General features: G+C 52.4%; 1 long non-coding RNA gene across 1 annotated transcript; it reads right to left on the reverse strand.

Annotated features, from left to right (window-relative positions):
- Positions 1 to 449: 449 nt before the first annotated feature.
- Positions 450 to 2,139, reverse strand: LOC132243850 (uncharacterized). Its single transcript, XR_009455434.1, has 3 exons — positions 1,391 to 2,139; positions 1,164 to 1,209; positions 450 to 727 (listed from the first exon to the last, which is right to left on the reverse strand). It is a non-coding gene; the product is annotated as an uncharacterized LOC132243850 (long non-coding RNA).
- Between the last annotated feature and the right edge of the window lie 9,538 nt (positions 2,140 to 11,677).

Below are 11,677 nucleotides of genomic sequence, written 5' to 3' on the forward strand. Positions count from 1 at the left end.
CCTGGCAGGACAAGGGCTTGGGGAGGCAGACACAGGGCTCCTGGGTGTCCAATCCCGGAGGCCGCGCGGCCTTATCCCGTGGGTCGGATCCAGGCTCCTCTGTCTTCACGGCCTTATCCCGTGGGTTGGATCCAGGCTCCTCTGTCTTCACGGCCTTATCCCGTGGGTTGGATCCAGGCTCCTCTGTCTTCATGGCCTCAGCCTCCTCACACTGTGGCGGCTCCTCAGGCAGGGCGGGCAGCGGGTGCGAGACCCGCAGGGCTGCGCGGGAATCCCGAGGGGTGCGGGAGATGCTCTTCCAGAGCCGGCGTCTCTCAGCGTACGTGGGACGGGGGCACCGGAGCAGCACTGGGGGGATCAGACGGGCAGTGACTTGGCATCCGGGCTGGGGAGGCCCAGCTGGCGCTGCAGCTCCAGGCACCAGATGTGTAAGCCCAGACGCCGGGCAACCGCCGGCTCCAGCACTGGCACAGGCATGGGCTGACTCTGACACCCATCTGCCTGTCCTGGTGGGGACTTAAGAGGGTGCCAGGCTGGGCTGGGGAGAGCCACGCCATCTTCCTGCAAAAGCACAAAGGTCTCCCTTAGGCAGGCCAACAGCAACGGCCCCACGAAGGCATCCCCCACGGCAGCATGGCTGGGAGGTTGCATGAAGGCAGCGTCAGGGTCCTCCATTTCCTCGGGCTCCTCGGAGATCCAGGATGGTGCAGGACATGCAGGTCTGGGCCTGTGGCAGAGAGGAGACGGGGGGCAGAGATGAGATGCGGGGCAGGGCACATCCCCTCCACCCCCCCCACACGGTCCAGACTCTGGGGGACGTGGGGTGGGGCCGTGTCCTCCCAAAGACCACAGAAAATGTGGCTTCCAGGTCCCCTCTGGGAACAGGCCCCCTCAGAGACCCCGCACCTTCCCCCCTCAGCTCTTACGGGTTCAGATCTCATCAGGTGCCAGGTCCTGTGCTGGAGCCTCCTTTCCACCAGCTGCAGTGTGCGCTCGAGGCTGAGCCTGTGCCCAGGCATGGGGCAGTTGCAGGACAAAGAGGAGGGCATCTCCTATGGCTGCATTGCCCCCTCCCCTCCTCCCTTTCCTGAGCCAGCCCCATCCCTGGCAGAAAGGGGTCTCTCAGGCCCCGGGAGGCTGCAGGGGCACGGGGCAGTGCTTACTGTGTGTACTGGCGTGGTGGTGTCTCCTCCACGTGTCCCCAAGCTGCTGTAAGGGAGAGAGGAAGGAGCTGGCGTGGGCCTGGGGAGACTCTGCCCCTCCCCAGCCGGCACCCCCAGCCTGTGAGCGGGGCCCTGGCTGCTCCTCCGTGGCTCCTGTGGGCTGGGAGGAGGCAGGGGGCCATGCTCTTTCCTGCCCCTGTCCCAGGCCAGGGCCCGAGGCTACTCACCTCCCAGCTTGGCTCTTCCCAGTATCTGCCTCAGCCTCCGACGAACGGTCTGCACACACAGAGAGCAGCGGGCTAGAGGGCAGCTCCCTGGACCCCGCAGGGCCGGAGAACTGGTGCCCACCCGGCAGGTCCCACCATCCCCACGGGGACCCTGAGCAGAGGGACAAGACCCTCTAGCCAGGAGCCTGTCGTCCCAGCAGGAGCATTAGCACAGCCCTGTCACCATCCCCAGCCTCAGTTGCAGCCGACACCCAACGCCTCTAAAAACAGGTTTTGTTTTGTTTAGTTAGGGGTTTTTTTAAAGAAATGTTTCATGTCCCAAGACAAACCAGCCAAATCGAGTCTAAATTCATGAGTCAGTCCAAACCATAAGTGGCCCTACAACTGGCAAACATCCTCCACCCCCGCCAGGGGCTTCAGATATTGCCAAAGTCTTTTGGCAGGCATCCTACGTGCAGGCCCGAGTCCAGAGACTTGGTGTTAAGATGCCCCCAAGTTTCGCCTGTCCTCAGTCATACATACGGCCGCAGATGCAAGCTAGGGAGGAGCCTCCCATTTCCAGAAAGTGGGCTTGAAGCCCCAACCCCAAGGCGGGTACTAAACCATGCCAGGGGAACAGTTATCCCTGGGAAGACTCAAGGAATCTGCCTTAATTGACCCAGTTCCAGGGTGTTTCCCCTGCCTCTACAAGAGGGTTAAGAACATCCTGACACATGGAGCAGAAAGGAGAGGAGGAGACATCCAGCAAAGCCCAGAAGCCTCCTCCCCTCTGCCCCCCCCCCCGCAAATCCAAAAGCCAAAAGGCTACTTGAGTTCCCAGTATAACCAGGATGAATTCGACCAGAAAATCCATACTGGTAAGTTGCCAGGTTGGTGGAGCAGAAGATATAGCAACCTCCCTCCTCCACCTCTTTCTTGGCAACTGCCCACCTGAGGATCCCTGGGCCCTAGGAGGTAGTCAGGGAGTGACATCATCGTGAGGTCAGAATGGGAGGGTCCTTGTGAGCTCATAAGGGGGCAACAGACCCTGCCTGGCTGCACTCAGGGCATGAACTACTCTGGGGGGAGCAAACCCATGGGGATGTAGCTGCAGAGAGGGAACGTAGGCTTTTGATGCTGGGGCCCCCTAGCATTTTAGCCAAGCTGCTAGGATGAAACTTCCAGGAGTCCTGGATCCCAGAACTAGTGATCTATTGATGAAACCTAGGAGTCCTGGATCCCGACTACCAGCTCCTTCCTTCATGGCACCAAGCCATCTCCTCCACGCTGAATTAAGCACAGAAGTGCTATATACTGGGTCAGACCACAGGTCTGTCTTGCCCAGTCTCTTGTGTCGCACCATGGCAGACAGCACATGCTGGAAGGGAGAGTAAACTGTGTCTGACCAGGGCTATCCATGGTTTCTCACTTGCAGCCTCCAGCATTTAAGGTCTAGGAAGCCCTGATTCAGAGGCCGTGCCCCTCACTCCTGTGCTCAATACCTACTGATGCCCCTTTCCTCCAAGAATATGTCCAATCCCTGTTTGAACAGTTTCCACCACATCTGGTACAATGGGTCCCACACTAATGACCTGCTGGGTGATAAAAAACTTCCTTGTGTTTGCTTTCGACATACTCCCTACTAGTTTCATCCTGGCACCCCAGTTCTTGTACTGCAAGAGAGTCAATAATAAATCCCTATTGACTTACTCTTCCCCATTTAGTATCTTGTAAACCCTTCACATGGTCCCCCTCAAGCAGGTCTTTTCTAAACTGAATAGACCTGGCCTCTTTTACCAGCTCTCATGTGGAAGGAAGCCCCTCTGTGACACTCATGATTCTTGGTGCCCCTCTCTAGTTCTTCGATTTCCTTCTTGAGATGCGGGGACCAGACCTGGGCACAGTCTTCAGTGTGTGGGGGCACCATGGATTTATAAAGGGGAATCCTGAGACTTTGTTTCATTTACAATTCTCTTCTTTAGCCATCCAGCTGGTATTTTTTAGCCAGCTGTCCGCAATTACTCCCAGATCTCTTTCCTGTGTGGTACCAGCTCATGTAGCGCCCATAATAGGTAAAGCATGGGTTATTTTTGCCCATTTGCATCACTTTACACTTATCAGTGCTGGATTTTTATCTGCCATTTCATTGCCCATTCACTCAATCATGCAGGATCCTTCTGTAGTTCCTCGCAGTCCACCTGGGTCTTTCCCACTTGGAATCACTTTGTGTCATCTTGCCACTACCCCCCTTTTCCTTAATGTTTCAGCTTGGAAATAGCCAGCTGCTCTCTGAGGCTTCGAAGGAAGGCCCCAGACCAAGAACTGAGCACTGTATCAGAGGCCAGGTTCTGCCTTTAAGGGGAATAAATATTTCTTTCTGGCCCCTACAGCCCCCAGCAACAACCAGCAGGTACCCTGAAGCACAGGATGAACCCAGGAATTACAATCCCATGACACATGCATACATAACAGTATGCTCTATGAGCTAATTAAACACATGACAGGGAGAAAGAGGAGGAAGGAAGGAAAATTGAGCAGGGGAGGAGTTAGGCTGGGAGGAGGGGCTGCCCAGGTTGGGGAGACTCACGGAGATCTGGAAGCCAGAACGTGGCTTAGGTAGATCCACGCTAGAGGCCAGTGCCGAAGCAACAAAGTGTGATGCCTGGGGCAAACCCCACAGTGGCAGCCCGCCCTAGCCCCCTGCACAGATGGGGGGGCACCCCCCCATGCTTGCCAGGAGTGTACGCAGCGGCAGAAGCCACCCTTTCCCCATCCCCATCTCCCCAGATAAGTCCCTCATGGCTCCGTCCTGCTCCCGCCCCAGCTGGGGAGCACCCCTTGGCGTCCCCTTCGCTTCGACACCCAGGGCAGTCACCCCACTTGCCCCCCGCCTTGCTACGGCACTGCTGGAGGCCACATCCTTGGAGCATGCCAATGTAATGAGGTGGAGATGCTGAGGCTGTACTGCTGTGCAGCGTAAGCAGGATGCCACGCAGTGCCTGGAATAAGGACATAAAACTGGGTCAGACCAATGATCCATCTAGCTTGGTATCCTGTCTTCGACACGGAGGCCTGATGTTCTCCTGGTGGGCCGAGACCCACAGCCCAACAAATAGGCTGGTCTGACAACGCCAGAGGGAGAACATTGAACTGAGTATCTCTAGAGCAAGGCAGGGGCTGGACTCGATGACCTATAGAGCTCCCTTCCAGCCCGACTTCTCTATGATTTTCATGAGCTTCCTCTTCTTCAATACCCTTCCTAGCATCCACCTCATTGGGTTTGAGACGCCAGAGGAAACATCTTTGACCTTCCTACTCTACAGCCAAGAATAGCTCTAGCTTCTCTGAATTTATCCAGTCCCTTGCTGAACCCAGTTGTGCTATCTCCACCACTTCCCATAACAATAAATGCCACCCGTTAATGTGTTGGGTCAAAAAAATCCTTTAGCTTGTTAGTTTTAAACCTACCACCTACGAATCTCAGCAGGTGCCCACAAGGTTTAGTTCTGTAGGACTTGGTGAGCAACGGTTCCCTGTTCATTTGGTCCATACCTCTATCCTACCCCCACTCAGCCTTCTGCTTTCCAAGGAGAAGGGTCTGAGCCTTTTTAGTCTCTCCTGGTATGGCAACAGCTCCAGGCCCCTGATCCTTTGGGCTGCCCTTCTCTGAACTTCTAACTGTACAGCATCCTTTTTGGAGATGCAGGAACCAGAATGGCACAAGGGTTCAGATGTGGGAGTCCCACTGACATGTATAATAGCATAACAATGTTCTCTGGTTTGGTTTCTATTCTCTTCTTAATGTTGCTCAATATTATATTGGCTTTTTAGGTTCACTGCTGGATATGGGACTGATTTCCTTTCTCAGGGAGCACCAACCTCTGGTTTGGAAAAGAGAAAGTTAAGGAGAGAATAGGATAGAGGTCAACACAATCAGGAAGGGCTGGGACCAAAGGCACAGGCTGGCCTGGGTGTGCAGAGCTATTATCTGCAGCTGGTGGTAATGTCCTCAGTGAGACAGGCCTGGACAGTCCCCTGGCTTGGCACTAGATCACAGCAAAGCAGGGCTGGAAGGGACCTCACAAGGGTACATCTAGTCCAGCCCCCTGCTCAAGGCTGCATCATCCTGGACTGGGGGTGGGGAGGGGGGTATTTGAGAGACAGTGCCCCTCATAATTTGAAGGGTTGCATTCATGGGTTTTAACTCTCTCAGTTTTGCACATTCCATCTAATAAGCCAGAATTTAAGGATCCTGGGAGTCGGTCATTTGTAGCCAGCACCCCCTCCCCCCGCCCATGGGCTTCGCTCTGGCCATGCTGCCCGCAGGGGAGGGGGAGGCAGGCTCCAAGCTCTGCTCTGCCCTGGCGCAGCAGCCACTGCCTCCTGCAGGCGGCCCCCGGGGCTTGGGCACTGCTGCGGAGGGCAAGGGCTCTGCACCTGGGTCCCTGGCCCTGTAGCCCTGACAGCTGTGGGCCCCCTTCAGCAGGCCTGCGGGGTAAGGGGCGCTGTGGGTGGGGAGCGAGAGCACCAGCATTGTCCAGGGGCTGTGGGTGGGGAGTGACTGATTGGGGGGATTTTAATCAGAGAAGTTGCAATTTTTAAACAGAGGAAACCAGGATACCTGTTCATCAGGCTCATGATCATTCGTGACCCTGAGCTGGACTTTTTCCATCTCTCCACATCCTTCTTCAAGTGCAGGGCCCAAAACAGGACACAGGACTCAAGGAGAGGCCTCATCAATGCGGTATAGAGCAGAGGGATGGATACAGGCCCTGCTACATGTTGAAATTAAAGCCAGATCAAAAACAGCCATAGAGTTGTTACATATCTTCAAGCGCTGACTTCATGGCTGGTCGATTCTTTTCACTGCTAGACAGTCACAGTTATCATGTGATCGTTACTTTGATCCTGTTGCCAGTCTAAGCTTATGGTGCGATTCACCAGTTCATTATGTAACAGTCACTTTGCTCTCGCAGATGGGAGGCACAAGGCGTTCATGATGCCAGGAGATATGCAAGGAAAATGTTTAAACAAAGAACATTTTTTAAAGTTACTGTGGGGATAAGGCATAGTGTTACCAGATTTGCCCATCACTTTGGGGTGTGCTTATTTATTAGGGACACGTTTCTAGGGTCTTTGTAATTCTATCAATGTGCTGCTTGTGTTACTTGTGTTTCTTTATAGAGCTGTATCTCACTTCTGCAAGTCCTCACCCCCAAGATATTGCAGGACTCAGTCTCAATGGGGCTGGGTCCCTCCAGTCACCAAATCAGTCATACACACAAACACACCCAAATTAACGTGACACGCCTGACCCGGCCGGGTTGATCAGCATGGACAGGCTGACAGTCTCATATGCCAGGTATCAGTTCATTAAGGTAACAATAAACCGCAGTCAGACACAAGCACACGGGTGAACAGAATCCCTCTGAATCCGGCTGGGTGTCCAGCTGACACCCTCACAGGCCAGCATTCAATTCATTAGGGCACGTCTGAGCCAAACTGGGTCAATCAGCCTGTACAAGCTGATCCCCTTATGTGTTTCAAACTCAGCACGTCCAAATCTTTTGTCCTAACTGTCCTAGTAGTGGTAGCCTCTTGATAAGCAGGCCCCACAGTATTTCTGGGCTTCACAGGGATCTTTGACTTAGGTAAAAGAAGCGTTGCTGCAGAGCAAGTGGGGAAGGAAAGTAAAGAAAGAAACATACAACCAGATACTACCAGTTTGACTAGAAAAGCTATTTATTGCTAAGTATATGAAATCTATAATGGTACTAGTAAAAATAAGACATGCAAGGGAAAACAAGCACAAACAATTAGAATACTACCCTGGGTTCACTAAGTATTTGGGGAAACTTAGCTCAAGCTTAACTAATACAGTTCAGGTTCAGAAATCCATGCTAGAGATAAGAGAGAGCGAGAGCTGGGGTCTCACCAGTCCAAGGCACTTGGGTTGTTTGCTGACAGGTTAGCAATTAGCAATACACGAGCTGCACTTCTATGGAGCCAGAGAAAGGAATACGAAAGGAGGGATGAAAAGTTCTGGCAAGGGCTGGACTTCAGGGGGTTGTTTCAGCCCCGCACAGGTATAGGCTAAACTAAGATTCAGCCTTTGTGGGTAGAAAAGGCTGGTGAGGGGTGCATATGGGATAGGGACAACAGAAGGGACCTGCATTGCACACGGTGTTTCCTTTTTCTTTTTATGGGAGAGTACAGGATGACTGACACAACATGTGTAATATGTGTTTGATAGACAATACTCAGGGATGTTTTGTATATACTGTGTAGAAATGAGATGACGGACAATATGATATCAATTCCGATGTGTTTATTATGTTAATTTTAAAGTCTTATGTTGTACTACCTTTTGTGAGGCCTCTGTTGGGGGTCGTTTTGAGCTTGTTTACTATGGTCTGTTTTCTAATAAAATGTTTTATAAAAAAAACCCCAAAAAACTTTTGCTGACAGGTAAAGTTCTCAGCACGATCCTTGAAGGGAGACGATCTGTTTCTTCTAGCTTCTCGAGAACAACAGCAGATGGTGTCAGAGAGATTTCTTCTCTTGAAGCACACTTGCTTGCTGATTTTACAGATTGTTATACCCTCGGGTCACCTTCTTCAAAGTATTCTTTTAATAGTGTAAATAATTGTCTTTTCTCTTGACAAGGGGTTACCTGGTTTGGAACATCTCAAGAAACTGATTAACAACCAGGAAAAACATAAGGTTTTTAAGGAGTAACCAGACACTTAGGAGCCAGCTTGAAATTCCTATGGATAGCAGATATACTGGATGGGATACCTCCTTGTTTCTTCAGAAACAATAGATCGCTTGCAGCATCAGGGCTTTTTATTTTTACCTGTTGTGAACAAGCCTCAGCTTAGCATAACTTCCAGATCTTACTGTAGTCTTTTAACAGACTTAAGGGGTTTACTAAAGTGTTCATAAACTTGGTGGGGAGGACTTCCACCAGTTATTTTAGGAAAAGTATGACAGCATTTGTGGTTAGGGCTCCAACGGGCTGGATGTTGCGATGAACCCTTTACCATTGTTCAGATGTTGCCCATACCCCCTCGGACTCGGTCTCTTGCCTCAGCATTCCCTAACCCGGCAACCAAGTTTTAGTCAATCAAGTTTAAATAGACTTCCCATAGTGGGACCAGGGAATGTAGGGCCCGAGATGCCTAGTAAACGTTATTTCTACCTAGTTCTAGTTGGGGGGGCGTCCTTTGTAAATCCAGATTAGAATTGGTCTGATAAATGCTGAGCTGGGTGTGTGTAGATGTGGGTTGATTAGCATTTGGAGCACAGCTTCCCCATCATGCCACGCTCCCCTGCTTCTCTGGTCCCAGAATTCACTGCGGCCTTTGCTTCAGGCTTCCATCTCCTTTGTGAATGAATTGTCACCTGGTTCCATCTCGGATGCAAATGAGACCTAGGGCAGTTGTTTCACTCGTCACCCTGATCTGGAAGACTTTAGGTGTGTCTCCCACTGCATCTTCATTGTCTTTCCTAATCAGTTCTTGTTCAGGGAGAGGAGGGGATGGGGGAGGGAATTTTTTGTGAGTCAGACAGGCTGCATCCTGTGCCAGGGCTCCCCAAGAACATGGATCTGAAAGGTAACAGCAACCGGCCTACCCTGCTCGAAAGGGGACGCTGCCTGGCTTGGGCAGGAAGCCAAGCTTGTGGTGCTTGCAGCTCCAGACTTAGCTTTCTTGTGTGCTGGGTACAGTATATGAGGGGAGGGGAATTGAAAATCCTCCTATACATGGATGATGCGACATGTGTAGTGAGGGACGAGGTGTCCCTGGGAAGAGCCTTGAAGCACGTAGACGAGTTTGGGGAGGCATCCGGAGCGAGGCTGAACGTGGACAAGAGCGTAGTGCTTGCGGTAGGGAATTGGGGGGACTTGAGAAACCTTGGGCTACGGGTGGAAAGGGAGGAACTGAAGGTGCTTGGCGTCTGGATGGATACCCAGGGGAAAGGGAAACGGGCGTGGGAAGTGTTGGAGGGGAGAGTGAAGCAGACGGTGGGGTTGTGGAGCACACGGGGGTTATCATCGAGGGGGAAGGTGCAAGCGATCAAACAGTGCTTGCTGCCGCTAATCCTGTACACGGCAATGGTGTACCCCCCGTCCTGGCGACAGGCCCGGCGGGTCCAGCGGGCCTTGTGCCTTTTCTTTTGGGGGGGGAAGACCGAGAAGGTGGCTAGGACAGAGATATATAAGGAAGAGGGATTGGGGGGATGGGGCTTCCCCAACATAGAGACCTTCGCTTACGTGCACTTTTTGAAGCTGGTGGTGAGGGAAGCGAGGGGAGCAGCGGGCACCATGACCGATTTCTGCAGGTTCTGGGGGGGAAGGCTCCTGAGAAGGCTGGGCCTGTTCGGGAGTGCGTGGCAGGGAGCGTGGGCTTGGCAGATGTCGCTGCCCTACGCCCGACTTGGAGCCTTTGTTGCACAAGAAGGATTGGAGGGGTTAGGGATCGAGGGGCTGGGAGATGCCAAAAAGGTCTTCAATTTCCTGAGAGGGAAGCAGAGGATGTCGGATGTCGGGGAGTTGAGACCGGAGCAAGTCCGTAGGGTGTGGAAAGGACTGGTGGGGAAGGACTGGAAAGGGGAGCATGAGGAGCTGGCGTGGAGGGCGGTGCGAAATGCTCTGCCAGTGCGACAGGTGCTCTATCGCTGGGGACTCTCCCGGTCCCCCAAGTGCCCAAGGGAGCTCTGCGATGAGCCCGAGTCGGTGACACATGTACTGTGGGACTGCTCGTACGCACAACGGGTGTGGGGGAAGGTGACCACCTATTTGAAGGATACGGGAAGGGGAACGGGGGTGACTTCCAGAAATGTTCTCTATGGTTTATCAGAGGGGACGGATGGGACATGGGGGGTGCGGGTCTTAATCACCTGCACCAAAGTAGCACTATGGAAAGTACGCTCCTTGTTGGTTCTAAAGGGGTCGTGCTTTTCCACAACAGAGTGTCTGCAGCTAGCAATGCACGAGCTGCACTTCTATATAGAGAAGGAAATACGAAAGAAGGAGGGGAGAAAAAATTGTGGGAAGAGCTGGACTTCAGGGGGTTGTTTCAGCCCCGCACAGGTGTAGGCTAAACTAAGAGTCAGCATTGTGAGTAGGAAAGGCTGGCGAGGGTTGCACATGGGATAGGGATAAGGATATGTGTAATATGTGTTAGATAGCCAATACTCAGGGATGTTGTCTATACTGTGTACAAGTGAGATGACGTGCAATATGATATCAATCCCAATGTTTTGTATTATGTTATTTGAAATGTTGTATTACCATTTTGTGAGGCCTCGGTCTGGGGTCCCTTTGAATCCTTTGCTATAGTCTGGTTTTGCTAATAAAATGTTTACAAAATAAAAAAAAAAAAAATATGTAGAGTGGAGCTGTCCCTGGCCCAAGGGCCTGGCCATAGAAGCTCCCTGGAACGGCTGCGCTGACTTGTGTGGGCTGCAGTCTAGTCCAGCCCATCTACAGTTGTCCTCAAGAGGCTGGGGCAGGTACTGTACAGGGTGGCTTTGCTGCTGGCTCCCAGCTAGATCAGCCCCAAGCACATGTGGTTGTTCCCAGAGCCTGGGGGCTCCACCCCACTCATGCTGTGCCCAGCGTGCATAGAGGCAAAGCAAAGTCCCCTTGCAGTCAGGGCAGGGAGACTGCACCCTATCCCTGTAGAGCTGCATGGGCCTGGCAGGGCCCCACCTACGGTGGCCATCAAGGTACCTTGAGAATAGAGGAGAGTTGCATTTGTGCAACTGTCCCCACCACTATGAACCAGCTTCTAGTGGCTGGTGGGGCACAGCGAGCTCCTGCAGGCGGTGGTGGTAGTGAGTGGGGAGCTCACAGCAGTGGTGGCAGGGGTGGTGCCAAGTGATGAAAAATAGAAGACATCCAGTTTCATATCAATAGAGGACAGAGGACCAGAAAACTGGACTCTCCTCTATAAAACTGTACAAATGGCCAGTTTCAGAGCTGTGGGCATTGGCATCCCCATGTCTAGGAAGGCTTTTCATCACCTAAAGAGAACCACACAAATGATCAAACTAACTATAATGACAATACACACAGAACACAATTTGGGGTTTTCATGTGTTAGGGCGTCAGCGACCACGGGGGCCTCCATGAAGTGTAGGGCAACTGCCTCTGGATACCGCATTACAAAACCCACAAGTTAAGATATACTTATTCCCTCTCTGAGCCTTATGCCTCAGAGGGCCCAGAATGTCTATCCTGTCTTTGGAAGTCCTCATCAACAACAGGGAAGGGCTGCAGGTGAGCTTTTCTCTTATCCCTTC

Source organism: Alligator mississippiensis, chromosome 11 (genome assembly GCF_030867095.1).
Source record: "Alligator mississippiensis isolate rAllMis1 chromosome 11, rAllMis1, whole genome shotgun sequence".
Taxonomy (NCBI): domain Eukaryota; kingdom Metazoa; phylum Chordata; order Crocodylia; family Alligatoridae; genus Alligator; species Alligator mississippiensis.